Source organism: Psittacula echo, assembly GCF_963264785.1.
Source record: "Psittacula echo genome assembly, chromosome: 12".
NCBI lineage: Eukaryota > Metazoa > Chordata > Aves > Psittaciformes > Psittacidae > Psittacula > Psittacula echo.
Genome location: NC_137747.1, coordinates 12,592,572 through 12,606,551, shown reverse-complemented (window position 1 = coordinate 12,606,551; position 13,980 = coordinate 12,592,572).

Genomic DNA, 13,980 nt, shown 5'->3' with positions numbered 1-13,980 from the left:
GTCAGTGACTATTGCTGCGCGAATATACCTGCAACTACGCAGTGACACTTGGCGCTATTACCTACTGTGTGTTTTACCTTTGAAATTACTCTGGAAACAGGACACATCTTGCAGCCAAATACTATGGATTCATTCATTCTCCCACCACTTTCCCATCTTCTCATGCAGGTTTATAATTACAGATGGGATTTTGACAAGTCAAGTTCCCAGTAATGGGAAATTTAAACTCCCTGATGTGAATCAGAGGAAGCTAAGATGATTCTGTAATACATATTTATCAAGGATAGTGGTGGCTGAAGTCACTTTGCCTCACAAGAGCTATGTTCTGGCATTTATCTTCCCAGAAGCTTCATCTTTAAGGAAAAAAGAATTTAACTCCCTCATACACACACAGAAAGCAGCATAAACCCCATTTCTGTCAGTAAAGAGCTACTCATCTGCTTCTAATGCAGAAGACACAACACAGAACCCAAGACAGCCACGTTAGCGTGTTACTAAATGCAAAACTCTGAGTAACAGGAGCAGCAGTGACAAGCTGTATTTTTATCTCTACTTAACTGGTGAAAGGGAGCAACATTAGGATGAACCAGCCTCCTAGAACCTGCCAGCCTTTCCACCATCATAGCCACATCCTGATACCTCTGGTTTAGCATCTCTGCAGGCTCAAATATCTTCTGTAAATCCCAAGACCCCTCCACATATGATTCTTCCATGACTGAACCAAACCCAGCAACAAACTTTTGTCCTGTACACGATGTTGTCTGCTTGTCTTAACATGACCTGGACACCTCTTTTGAAACTTTCGTATGCCTAAATCTCAGCCATGGTGCCTGCAGTACATTGAGTCCTTCGGCTTCTTGAACTGTAAAACCTCAAAGGGTGGGCATTGAAGAGACTCAATATGGAACCCCTATCCCAGTCTTAGACCAATGTCAGTGGGGAAAAGTAAGGATTTCTGAGTAATTCCAGATGAAGAAATGAACCTGCAGCTTGCAGCTTGTCTTCCCACTGTGACAATTCCTGCCCAAGAGCAATCACAGGCAAGAATGGCCTATGAGCCTCATTTCTTATGAAAATAGTGATAAAGATCATTTTCCTTCCCTAATGCTTTGCAGGTTTCATGTAGTGCAGCCTGATTATGGTAAAGAGCTAAAATTTATACATTTGAAACACTGTCTTCTATTTCCTTCTAATGGCATTTTTATCTGCATTTTATTCAACTTAATGAAAATGGAAATGAACTCCCTGGCTCACCCGGTAATAGCCCTTTTCCTGCAGCAGAGTTGGCTGGACCAGTGTCCCATTTCCATGCTCCCATCAAGGAAAGCTATCTGCTTGCTTGTTAGTTGCATCTAGGATATTTGCAGAGCCAAATTAATGTTTCAGCAAAGCTTTCCTGGCACTTGCTCTGAAGGAGAAATCCTACTCTTGCAAACACAAAGCTCACAGCAATCACCAGTGTGCATGGGATAGCCAGGGGGATTGGACCATGTGCTGGGACAAGGCACTAGCAAGGGGTGAAAAGCCACTCTTCCTTATCACCATTTGCTCCCAAAGTGATGTTTTTCTGGGAAGAGAGAAGGAAAAAGTAAATCAGAGAGGCATTAAGAGCCACAGAAGATTTCCCTGGCAAATGCCTCCCAGCATTGTTCCTGAGCTATGAGTTTACCCCTCTCCTTGCTCCTGGCCATGCTCACAGGCTCCATCTGAGCCCCAGGAATCATTTATAAGAAATGAACTTATATATATATATATATATATATATTAATTCTACATCCTCTGCAGTGTTTTTACTAGGAGAAGGACACGACAACAGCAATTATGCACAAGACTGACAATAAATGATTTCTCTGCAGTCAGAGAGGCAACATTAACATCTGCAAGGGAATACGGTTTAGGACCCCTGGGATCCAACACTCTTTAACATTAACTGGCTTCAGTCTTCCAGCAGTTCACCTCTGATCACTCAGTGTAAAAAAGCGACTGTACCCTGTGTGCACACAAGATTCAAGTGACGGTTTTAAATTGCTTTTGAGATGCTAGACCTAGTAAGGTCCCATTGCTCTAGCACACAAATTGCTGCTACCCTGCAACCGGGAAAGAAGCTACAGGAAAGGGGAGTATTTAATGGCATCATTAAATCAGGAAATGGAAAAAAAGCAGGATTTGGGAAATTGAGGCTTAAAAACATGTATGAGCTCAAAAATAGATTGAAAAAATTATTCTCCCTCTTTCATACTCAACTTTAGTTTTGGTGAGCCTGTCCCAAGCTTTTCCCAGCCACAGGCAAACTCACATTTACATATCATCCCAAAGAACAGTAAGGAAAAAAAGCCAAACCAGTGAATCTTGCAGGACTCAGAGCAAAATCAAAGAACATTATGTTTTAAATATTTGATACAGTAGATGGACAAAGAGAAGGTAGCAGCTTTTTTATACATACGTGCCTCAGTTTTAACAATTAAGTCTATTTTGATGATTTTACTTGTGAACCACATGGTGGATATTTTCAGGGCAACCAAGAACAAAAGTAAAAGGGTCTAATTTTGGGGTATCTGTTTGCTTGAAAGCCTGGCTTTCAAGCCTGGCTAATGCTCTGAAATCAGGCCAACATGTCTTGATGTTTTAATGAGAGATGAGAGAAATGTGCTGCAGCAGCCTGTTGCAGAGCCTTGATTTTAAAGGTAAAACGCTCCCTGTTTGCCTCTTTAGCTTAGCTCTGAACACAGCTTTTCTTGTCAGCTTTGCTTTCCTGCCCCTGCCTGCTCGATGCTCTGAGGATTGCTGATGGAGGGAAAGCATCACTGTCTTCATCTTCAGGCAGTCCTTTGCATCCTGACAGACGAGTGTAGCAATGCTTCGCCAAGCCTGGGTTTTGTTTCAGGTTCCTCTCGGTTTGTAAATCTGCCAGAGGATTTTGTGCTGTTTTACAGGATTTGCAAATGCATTGCAGGGGACAAAGATGCAAAAACACTTCTGGACTTAAAAAGGAGTCAGATGTTCTGGTGAAATCTCATGAAGCAGCAGCTTCTCAGTCTTGATTCTGAGGTAAAGATTTACCGGCAGATTTTACAAGTCAGAAGCGAGTTGCAGAATGAGACCTCCAGGAAAGCAGTTTTCTGCATCTAAACCACAGCCTAAACACAACCAAGATGATTCACTAAATAATTCACTAAATAATTCTCGGGGTTCTTTTTTTTTCCCCTCCTACAAATGATACTGCAACTTTGCATCCCCAGCCTGCTTATTGAAGAGCTGCTATAGCAAACAGCAGGCACCACATCTGCCCTACATCCCTGCTGTCAATGCCCAGGCACAGCCTTACGTGGCCTCCCCAGTTCCCCAGCCTGGCTCTGCACTGGGAGGGACCAGCTGTGCTGGCTTATTGCTTTGCAGCCTTCCAAAGCAATCACATTAACACGCTGGTCCCCAGTGGGTTGGACCCTTGTGCTATTTAGAGCATGTTTCTCATTTGAACCTGGGAATTCACCCAGCGCCGAGATATGTGCTGGAGCATCGGGAAGCCACGCTGGATCTGGGCTGTTGATGAGAGCTGTACCCCAGTGCTCATCGGTGTTGAGGGATGCGGCACCCACAAGCATGGGTCTGGTTCTGCATGTGCTCAGCTGCAGGGGGCTGGGGCAGGGGAGGGGATCCCAAGAGATGACAAAATGCAGAGCGAGTTATGCCAATGTGGTCTGGGGAATAAACTCCCTCCTCCAGCTGGCTGCAGTCCCCAGGCAGACCAAAACCCCATTGGACCTGCCCCTTTCTGACCGCAGCACTGGGGAGAAGCTGATGCGAGCACAAGGGACAAGATTCATCCATCAATCAAAAGATGAAACTTACTTCTTTTGGGGGTGGGATGAGGTAAAATATAATCCTTGCCCTCCAGATTTTAATCACGGCTAGTGATTTTAGGACCTTTACATCCCCCTGGAGACATGTTATACTGCCTGCTTTCCTGCACAGCAGCTCATAATTCTCACAAAGGTCTCCAAAATGGGTCACTTCTTCAAAGAATGAATGTGGAGCTGTTTTCAGTGACTGCTGTGACAGGACAAGGACATGTATGTTTTCACACAGCTGGGAGTAAGATAAGAAATGTTGCTTCACAGGCTGCAATGTGGAATTTTGTGGGGAAGGCACGAAAGAAATTATTCTGAGATTGGCATTGGAGATATGTGAGAAAGAAAGGCACACACACTGAGAAGGAAGCACAGAGAGGGGGGAGAAAGTCCCCAGAAGAGCACAATGTATATTTGTGGAAGGCATCTCCATGCTAGATACATTAAAATTGGGGATTTCTACCATGTTGTGCATCCACCCTGCAAGGCACCCAGCACTGTTTCAGTTCATCCTTCATAAAATCTTACAATAAACAGAATGTTTCCACTTAGTTGTCAATCTACCTATTTGCCTGCTTTCAGTCATGCAGTGTGTGCAAAAAGGATTTGGGCATCTGGGATGGGAACCAGGACCAACCTCAGCACCCAGACACCTGGATTCAGAGACCATCTATGGACATCCATGCAATTATGGGGTTAACCTCACATTTGATGGTTTCAATTCAGAGGGGCTGGAAATGCATCAGTTAGCTGCTGAGGGGAAACTGTTGTCCAGACTTAGGGGAGTGGAATGGCTCCATTTAAGATTGACTTTCAGAGATGCAGTTTAGTAACTGAGCTTAGACCCAGGCAACTGGCTGGAGTGGTACCCACTTCTGAATAGCGAATCCTGAAATGGATGAATGCAGGACAGTGTCAGGCTCTGAGCAGCATTTACATGCAGAGGGAGAAGAGCAATCAGGCTGTGACCCAGGAGTTCACCTACAGCAAACACTCCACCAGACTGGTGAGCTCATGTGCTAAACTGCACCTTGGAGGCAATGCAGCGCCTAAAAGCTATAAAACTGGGGTAAAATGAGGCTGAGGAGCAATATCCAGTTTCCAGCAGACACCAGCCCCAATTAGTCCTCCTTTTTCATCAGTGCCTGGGGCAGAAGCACAGACCTGGGCACAGAGAACAGCTCTGGGGAGGTTCCCAAACACCTTCTGGACATTAGAGCCTTTCTGCCACCCCATTTTCCATAGTACAAAACATGGCCCTTGAGAAGAAAAGCCTGCCATCTGCACCACAGCTTTCCTGCCAAGTCTCCCCAGCTTGCATTGAGATCCAGGTTCAGAGATTGGCCGATGTACTTAAATAGGTGCTAAGACAGAACAATTAACTATTCCTATAGCTTAATGGCAATTATTTCCTATCAGGACTAAAGGTAAAATTGATCTTATTCTGCATTAATGGGAAAGCTGCCGTGTTAAGAAAGAAAACCAAGAGCTGTACTAAAAATGAAGATGATGGACAGAAGTATGGCTGTCACAACAGAAACAGAAACCTTTGTGGACCCTCCATGTCACTCAGAACATAGCTATTACTGGCAATGGCAATTTGGCTCTCCCATGTTCCCATTTAGAAACTATATTTTAAATCAAGCTGAGGAAACATTGGAATTTCTGCAGAAGTGTTGACATATTCCAGGAAATAAAGGGGTTTGAAAGCTGCCAGTTCAGAATTAACATTTCAGTGTGCTGATAGAGACAACACAGTGCGGTTTGTTGTACCAGGCTGGGAAGTCCAGTTCCCAGTGACAAGAAGTTCAGTTTGCTGCCACTGAGCCCAGGCCCACATTACACACTTCATTATAAAATCAAGCATTTCTAATGCTTTCTTTTGCCTCTCAGAGCTCCCCAGAGATACTCCAGGGAAACCTGAGTCTCACTCATAACACATGGTGTAGCACTGCAGCTGAACCAAGCAGGGACCAAGAGCACTGGTGCTTATGTTGTTGCAGCCATGGCATATATCCTCCATATCCCCTAGAAAAAGACTATTCTCCAGATCTGTTAATCATACCACAGGTAGATTAAAGGATGGGTGCCCAAAAGCAAACTCCCAAACTGCTGTGCATGCAATTTGTGAGTGCTCAACACTCATTGTGAGGTACCACTTATCCGGATGGGACAGTGCCCATGACGTCCACTGAAAACAGCCAAGAGAATTCCAAATGCCTTTGGGGAGCAAAACATGCTGCATGAGTTACTCCCAGCTCACACAGTGTGAAGGAGCAAAGTCTTCCAGGCTCTCCAGGATCTGAGGAGAAGGATTTCTTCTTCCTTTGTTCTTTGTGCCCTTTTTACTTTAGAAACCTTGCTTGATAAATTACTAGAGGGCCTCATTAACTGCAAAGATTTGTCAGTTTTCCCAAAGCAATCAGGGTGTTAGTTAGACCAAAGGAGCAAATGGAAAACTGAAACAGAAGCCAAGCACAGCCCTATTAATTCTGTGTTATGGATCGACATTTGTCAACTCTATTGAAGTTTGTTGTAGCGAATAGAGCCCAAGAGACACTCAATTACTTTATCTCTGAGCAATTAGGATCCTGCTCTTTCAGGTCAATCTGTTAGCACAGAGGAAAAAATTGGATACAAGATTAACAGTATAAAATCCACTGCCTTATGCTTTGGGGTCTTTTAGAGCACAAAACCCTGGAGATTTTCCCTTTCAAATGCTGTTCTTGAGGAATTGAGAGTTCATTGAAGCCAGCATCAGCAAGGGGCTCCCCAACATGGCCATGTTCCCCAACATGTTCCCCTCTCTGTCTCTAGCCAAACACCACTGTGTCTGCCAGATGGTTGCAGAAGGATCAATCTGTTCTTCTAGCCAAAACCAACTCAGCTATGGTTGTAAGCTGGAACACTGAGAGATGTCCTTTAAAGAAGGATTGAAGGACTGGTGGCAATTGTAACACATAATCAAAGTGCTGTTAAGGTTTAGGCTAGGAAGAGCATGAGCTACTTTCAGGTCTTTCTTTGCACTGTGAGAGTGAAGCATATTCAGTAGAAGAAAGTGGAATATTTTTGTCACATGTACATTTTTCTGTAGCTCATAAATCATCTGCAGAGGGCTCATACATCAAGTATCAGTAGAGGCACAAGTTTGGAAGAGTTTTTAAAAGGATACAGAAAAGCATAGACTGGGAGAATAACTGAGTTATAAATTTCCCATATTCAATGACACTTAGATTTAACTTGAAACTTCCAGCTTCTGCTTCTGACCTTGAAAAAGGCATGGGTGTCCAGAAGTGTATCCTTTCCAGCAAGAGCATCTTGCCCATAAAGAATACTGCCTCTCCCTGAAAGCCTTCCTTTCACACTCTCATGACCAGAATGATATTAACATTTGGGAATAGAAACCAAAGCCAAGTCTGCAACTGTCCCACAGAGACATCCCTGCGTTCAAGTACATTCTCTTGAGCTGGGTCTCATGTAGCTACTTTGAGCCCATGGCTGTTGTGGTACCATGGCTTCAGCTCTTGGGATGATAGATTGAGCCAACACTGAAATCTGCATTGTCACAGTTTGACTACTATTGCTGTTTCAGGAGGATTGGTGAAAGCCAGGCTACACAGAACAATGGAAACTGCAATCAGACATCTTGATGGCCTATACAGAAAGACCCTCTCCTAAATTTGCAGTGTGGTTTGGTTTTTGCATGGTTGCCCATTGAAGGATTCTTTTTTTCATGTGAAGCAGATGGTACTGGAGAAAGGAAATGGCAAATACTTGTATCTGGGGCTGCTTGCCAGAACTGCTGAGGTAATGAAAATGTTGGTCTACAGAAAATAACAGTGAATGAGGAATGGGCAATGGAATTATCAGATTATCACCTTCAGGTTCAGGATCCTGTTTGACCCATTGGAGACTAGAGAGAGGAAAGAGGTTTCAAAATCAAATCCCAAACAAACCAAAAATCGTAAGATAAATTGCTGTCAGTGAAGGATTCCATCAAATTGTAAAGCTTTTCTTTACTGCTGTAAAAGATTGAAATTATGTGTTGGGATTAATTTATCCAGTGAGTCATGTTTGGTGACTTAAATCCCTTCCCCACTTCTTCTATCATTTCAGCAAACTGAATTCTTCTTTCTGTTCATGAATCATTCCTGATTTCTGAAATTTCAACCCTCACTCTTAGCTGTTGAATGATCAGGATGAATGAATGCATTTTCTCCTCTGGACTCTTGATTCACTGCTCCTTTTTTATAATGGCATGCTGACCTTCTGGGTTGCATGGTACTACTGCCTTATTGCTTGATCTAATGGCTGGGGTGTTTTAAAGAAAAACAAGTACAGTTAAAGTTAGTATCTCCATCTAGATCGTTTAGAGCTGTCTACAGCTAATGATGCACATGCTGTGTGCCTTCTATTATATGTCTAGATATTTCATCAGAATAACATCCAAGAATCTCACTAGCCCTAGAGTGATGCTTTCATCTATTAATGCCACGCACTGGCTATAATTTGTTTTAGTTTTTATTTTCCACTTTACAGCTAGGGAACTACGACCTGCAAAGTGTTTCTCACACACAGGAAAGTTGTGGCAAACACATCATAGGCAAATCTTTTGAACACTAGTTGAGCCCACTTTCCTGTTCCCTTTGCCTGGGAACAACTGAGGGACATCAGTGCCTGACCCCACAAGCAGCTTTGCACCATCTCAGCACAGTATTTGTGTAAGAAAGGGCTGAGATCAGGACAGGAACACAAAAGAAAATCAGCTTATGTTCCGAAGGAAGGCTGGGAGTCCTTTTAGCAGGCCTTAAACTATCATCTCCCCATGCCCAGCATCCTCCAAAGCACTTTCCCACAGCACCAGGAGGGCTGCACTGGATGACTACACAAACATATGGAGATATGTGCTGTCTCAGGGAAGCATAAGAAAGCCAGATACTGCTCCTGCTTACTGAGAGCCCTGTCCACAGGCTCCATCTGAACTGGAAACACCCCCCTGCTAATGGGAGCCTGCTCTAGTCTGCTGGCACTGTGCACATACTGACATGAGTCATATTTTGTACCGCTGCAATGAGACCACCCTCAAAATTAACAGAAATAATATATCTATTACTAATACAAAAGCCTTCCTCCAGTGTGGGTGTGGGTGTGTTCCACCAATATGGAGAATCCCTGTCTCCAAATAGCCAGGGACTCTTCCTTTCATCCCCGAAATCCTATAGCTTTTAGCATCAGATGGGGGAACTGTGCTCATCCATCCCTGAAGCATACTTTCCAGCCCTGGTATGAAAAGCACTGTAAGAACACAGCTCTGTCGCAATATGAAAGGTTGGAGTAAAGCCCTAGACAGTGGATTCCTGGGATTAGCCTATTATTCTAGCCTGAATATTTAATGCAGAGTAACCAGTTAACCTTCTTATTGCAAAGATAAGTTGAAAAACCTGAGTTTTGTGTATTAAAAAGGCTCAGAAAGCTGGAGGCAAATAAATAGACTGTTTTTGTTTTAAACCTCATGATTTTTTTCAAGCTGTTTCCACGATGCCTGTTGTCGTGGTTTAAGCCCAAGCTGTAAATCAGAACCACGCAGTCTACTGCCCCCCCCACCTTTCTTCCCTCCTCTTCTGGAGGGACGGGGAGGAGAATCAAAAGAATGCAGCTCCCACGGGTTGAGATAAGAACAGTTTAATAACTAAGGTATAACACAAATCACCACTGCCGCCACCAACAATAACAACGACAAGAGAAATAACAAGGGAAGAGAATACGATACCGCCTGCCGGAAAATACAGCCCGCCCAACCAGGGGACGTGCCCTTCCCGGGTAGCTCCCAGTTCCATCCCCTGGCATGACGTGCTGTGGTATGGAACACCTCCTTGGCCAGTCTGGGTCAGGTGTCCTGTCCCCGCTTCCTCCCGGCCCCTCCTCCTCCCTGGCAGAGCATGAGACTCACAAAATCCTTGGTCAGTCTAAACATTGGTGTTATCAGTTTTTTTTGTTCCCAAGCCAAAAGTCAAAAACACAGTACTGCAACAGCTACTAAGAAGGAAAAAAAAACAAAAAACTGACTGCCACTGCTGAACCCAGGACAGTATCCACCCCTTGTTCCATACCATTCACGTCATGCTCAGATCCCACATTTTCCATATACCCTCACTCTCATCTCGGTGCACTGTTATCTTAGTGCACGGACCAATTCCTATAAAGCTACTGAGTCCATTCGGTTCATGATGTTGGGCTCCATCTCTTGGAACAGTCTTTCAGGGCAGAAGAAGCTGTATGCAGTGTTGGATCGTTGCCTGCTGATGCTGATCATTCCTTTACTGTAGAACTCATCCGGTTCTGTCAAAGTTCATTCTCTGTTGGGATGATGGTCGGAGGGAAGTCAGAGCCAGTCGCTGGTGCCCTGCAGACTTCTAGTTGATGGACTATAGCAGGCAACAGCGTACAATTGAGTTCATTGTCTGTTTTCCCCTAAAATCAAATCCCCTTGAGGTACGCATCGGACTTCCCCATCTTCCCGCATTACCCACCAAGTATATCCAGGTCCCTGAGCAAAAGCAATCCCACGAGTGGGTTTGCCTTTACCTGAAGCAGGAATAACCCAGACTGTCTTCCCCAGCAAATTCTTCATGTGCACCACAGGAACTTTGTCCCCCTCTACAATATGTAAAAGTTCTGACTGGGCTGGGCCAGCCCTGTTGGCAGATCCTCTGGTGTTGACCAACCAGGTGGCCTTTGGTAAGTGTGTATCCCAATGCTTGAAAGTTCCCCCACCCATTGCTCTCAGTGTAGTTTTTAACAGCCCATTATACCGTTCGATTTTCCCAGAGGCTGGTGCATGGTAGGGGATGTGATATACCCACTCAATGCCATGCTCTTTGGCCCAAGTGTCTATAAGGTTATTCCGGAAATGAGTCCCATTGTCTGATTCAATTCTTTCTGGGGTGCCATGTCACCACAAAATCTGGTTCTCAAGGCCCAGGATAGTGTTCCTGGCAGTGGCATGGGGCACAGCGTATGTTTCCAGCCATCCGGTGGTTGCTTCCACCATGGTAAGCACATGGCGCTTGCCTTGGCGGGTTGGTGGGAGTGTGATATAATCAATTTGCCAGGCCTCCCCATATTTATACTTCAGCCATCGTCCTCCATACCAAAGAGGCTTTAACCGTTTGGCTTGTTTAATTGCAGCACATGTTTCACACTCGTGAATAACCCGGGCAATAGTGTCCATTGTTAAGTCCACCCCTCGATCACGGGCCCATCTGTATGTTGCATCTCTGCCCTGATGACCTGAAGTGTCATGGGCCCACCGGGCCAAAAATAATTCACCTTTATGTTGCCAATCTAAGTCCATCTGAGCCACTTCAATCTTAGCAGCTTTGTCCACTTGTTGGTTGTTCTGGTGTTCCTCAGTGGCCCGACTCTTGGGTACATGGGCGTCTACATGACGTACCTTCACCACCAGGTTCTGCACCCGGGCAGCGATATCTTGCCACAGTGCAGCAGCCCAGATGGGTTTACCTCTGCGTTGCCAGTTGCTCTGCTTCCATTGCTGCAACCACCCCCACAGGGCATTTGCCACCATCCATGAGTCAGTATAGAGATAAAGTACTGGCCACTTTTCTCGTTCAGCAATGTCCAGGGCCAGCTGGATGGCTTTCACCTCGGCAAACTGACTCGTAACATCATCCTTGTATGGAAACCTTTCTTTCACAGCTGCCAAGAGCCGCCTCCAAAGACTGAGGGACTTCTTCTCTCTTGCAATTGCTTTGTCAATTCCCCCTTCTCTAGCAAGTGATCCCAGCTGCTTGGCTTCCGTACCTCCTAGTTTGTGACCATCGGCCCCATTGTCCCAGCATCGGAGCAACCAGGTGATGATGTGCTCCCCTGGTTGACGGGTAAAATCTTTTCGCATATTCCGTAGCTCGGTTGAGGTCCGAGGTCGAGAAGTCACCTCTTCTTCTTCTTCTTCATCATGGGATGATGACTCCTGATCAGGTGGTGGCCTGGGTGGTGAATACATTGTTTCTTCATCTTGCTTCACCCTTCTTGCCTCTTTTCTGCTTTTTCTCTTGCTTATGGGGGCAATCGATATTGGTACGAATTGGTCCTCTGGTTTAGCTGCAGTCATTATCACTGTGCTTTGAGTAGCAACAGTACTTGTCGCGGGGGGTGGTGTAGCTGCTGTGGTTGGGGCTGGGGTAGCTTCGCTATCTGTTGCAGTTGAAGTTTGAGTAGTGGCTGTACTTGTCGCTGGGAGTGGTGTAGCTGCTGTGGTTGGAGCTGGGGTAGCTTCGCTGTCTGTTGCAGTTGAAGTTTGAGTAGTGGCTGTACTTGTCGCTGGGGTAGCTGCACTGTCTGTTGCAGTCGAAGTTTGAGTAGTGGCTGTACTTGTCGCTAGGGGTGGTGTAGCTGCTGTGCTCGGAGCTGGAGTAGCTGCGCTGTCTGTTGCTTCGCCCTCAGATCCAAGGACATTTCCTTCCTTTTGAAGGTGCTGGATAGTGTTGAACAAGGCCCGGTAAGCATAGGCCAAGCCCCAGCACGTTGACATGATTTGTCCCTCTCTGGTATGACCAGGATGACAGCACACCTCATTTAAGTGTTTTACTAATTCTTCTGGATTTTGCACTTGTTCGGTGGTGAAGTTCCAAAACACTGGAGGGGCCCACTGACCTAGATACTTGCCCATACTATCCCACACACCCTGCCACTCATGGCTGTCCAGCCTCGGGGAAAATCTCTCGGTCCCCCTATTTTGTCGTCTAACCCCAGACAAGGCCCAAACCCGACTCTGCTTAACTCTTGAGATCAGACGTAATGGTTGTGGACAAAACACACTCTGTATGCGTGCCAACATGGTGACCCCCATCACAATCAGCAAACAGGTCTCAACAATATTAAAAGGCCACTCAAAAACTTCAAAACTCTCAAACGATGCTGTAAACGGTCTGGAAGGGGCACTGGGAGGGTAAAAGAATGTCTCCTTCATAGGTTGACCACCCAGGAAGGAGAAAAAAGATGTATAGTTGCTAAGCATTTGTATTATATACCTCCCAAAGTATAAAGGTGGTGACCACACTGGGAACATAAGCCAGATCAGTTTCATGATCAATTTTTCTATTGTATTACAAGTCATTACCATAAAATATAATGAGACAATAACCTTAGCCCAAGCCCCACACTTGAAAAACACTAACACAGCAAATACCGGCTCTAAGTAACCTACGGCATATTGAGACTGTGAGATCAAAAACAACAACTTTGAGAGCCAATAAATCAGCATTGTGACAAGTGACTATCAATCCAAAACACTGAATGCTTATCACAAATACGATTAGACACACTCCGGTCAGATCTGTCGTTATCTCAACCCTTCGTGCCCCACGTTGGGCGCCAAAATAGAACTGTCGTGGTTTAAGCCCAAGCTGTAAATCAGAACCACGCAGTCTACTGCCCCCCCCACCTTTCTTCCCTCCGCTTCTGGAGGGACGGGGAGGAGAATCAAAAGAATGCAGCTCCCACGGGTTGAGATAAGAACAGTTTAATAACTAAGGTATAACACAAATCACCACTGCCGCCACCAACAATAACAACGACAAGAGAAATAACAAGGGAAGAGAATACGATACCGCCCGCCGGAAAAGACAGCCCGCCCGACCAGGGGACGTGCCCTTCCCGGGTAGCTCCCAGTTCCATCCCCTGGCATGACGTGCTGTGGTATGGAACACCTCCTTGGCCAGTCTGGGTCAGGTGTCCTGTCCCCGCTTCCTCCCGGCCCCTCCTCCTCCCTGGCAGAGCATGAGACTCACAAAATCCTTGGTCAGTCTAAACATCGGTGTTATCAGTTTTTTTTGTTCCCAAGCCAAAAGTCAAAAACACAGTGCTGCAACAGCTACTAAGAAGGAAAAAAAACCAAAAAACTGACTGCCACTGCTGAACCCAGGACACCTGTGTATGCCAATACTGTGAACATAAAGAACTAGTGGTACAAATCATCACTGTATCACTCCACAGTCATGCTGGGATCACTCTGCTGAAGTCCACAGACCTGCACAGGTATAGACGCAGCATTGTACGGGGCTCTGAGCAGCCTGGTCTAGTGGAAGGTGTCTCTGCCCGTGGAAAGGGTTGG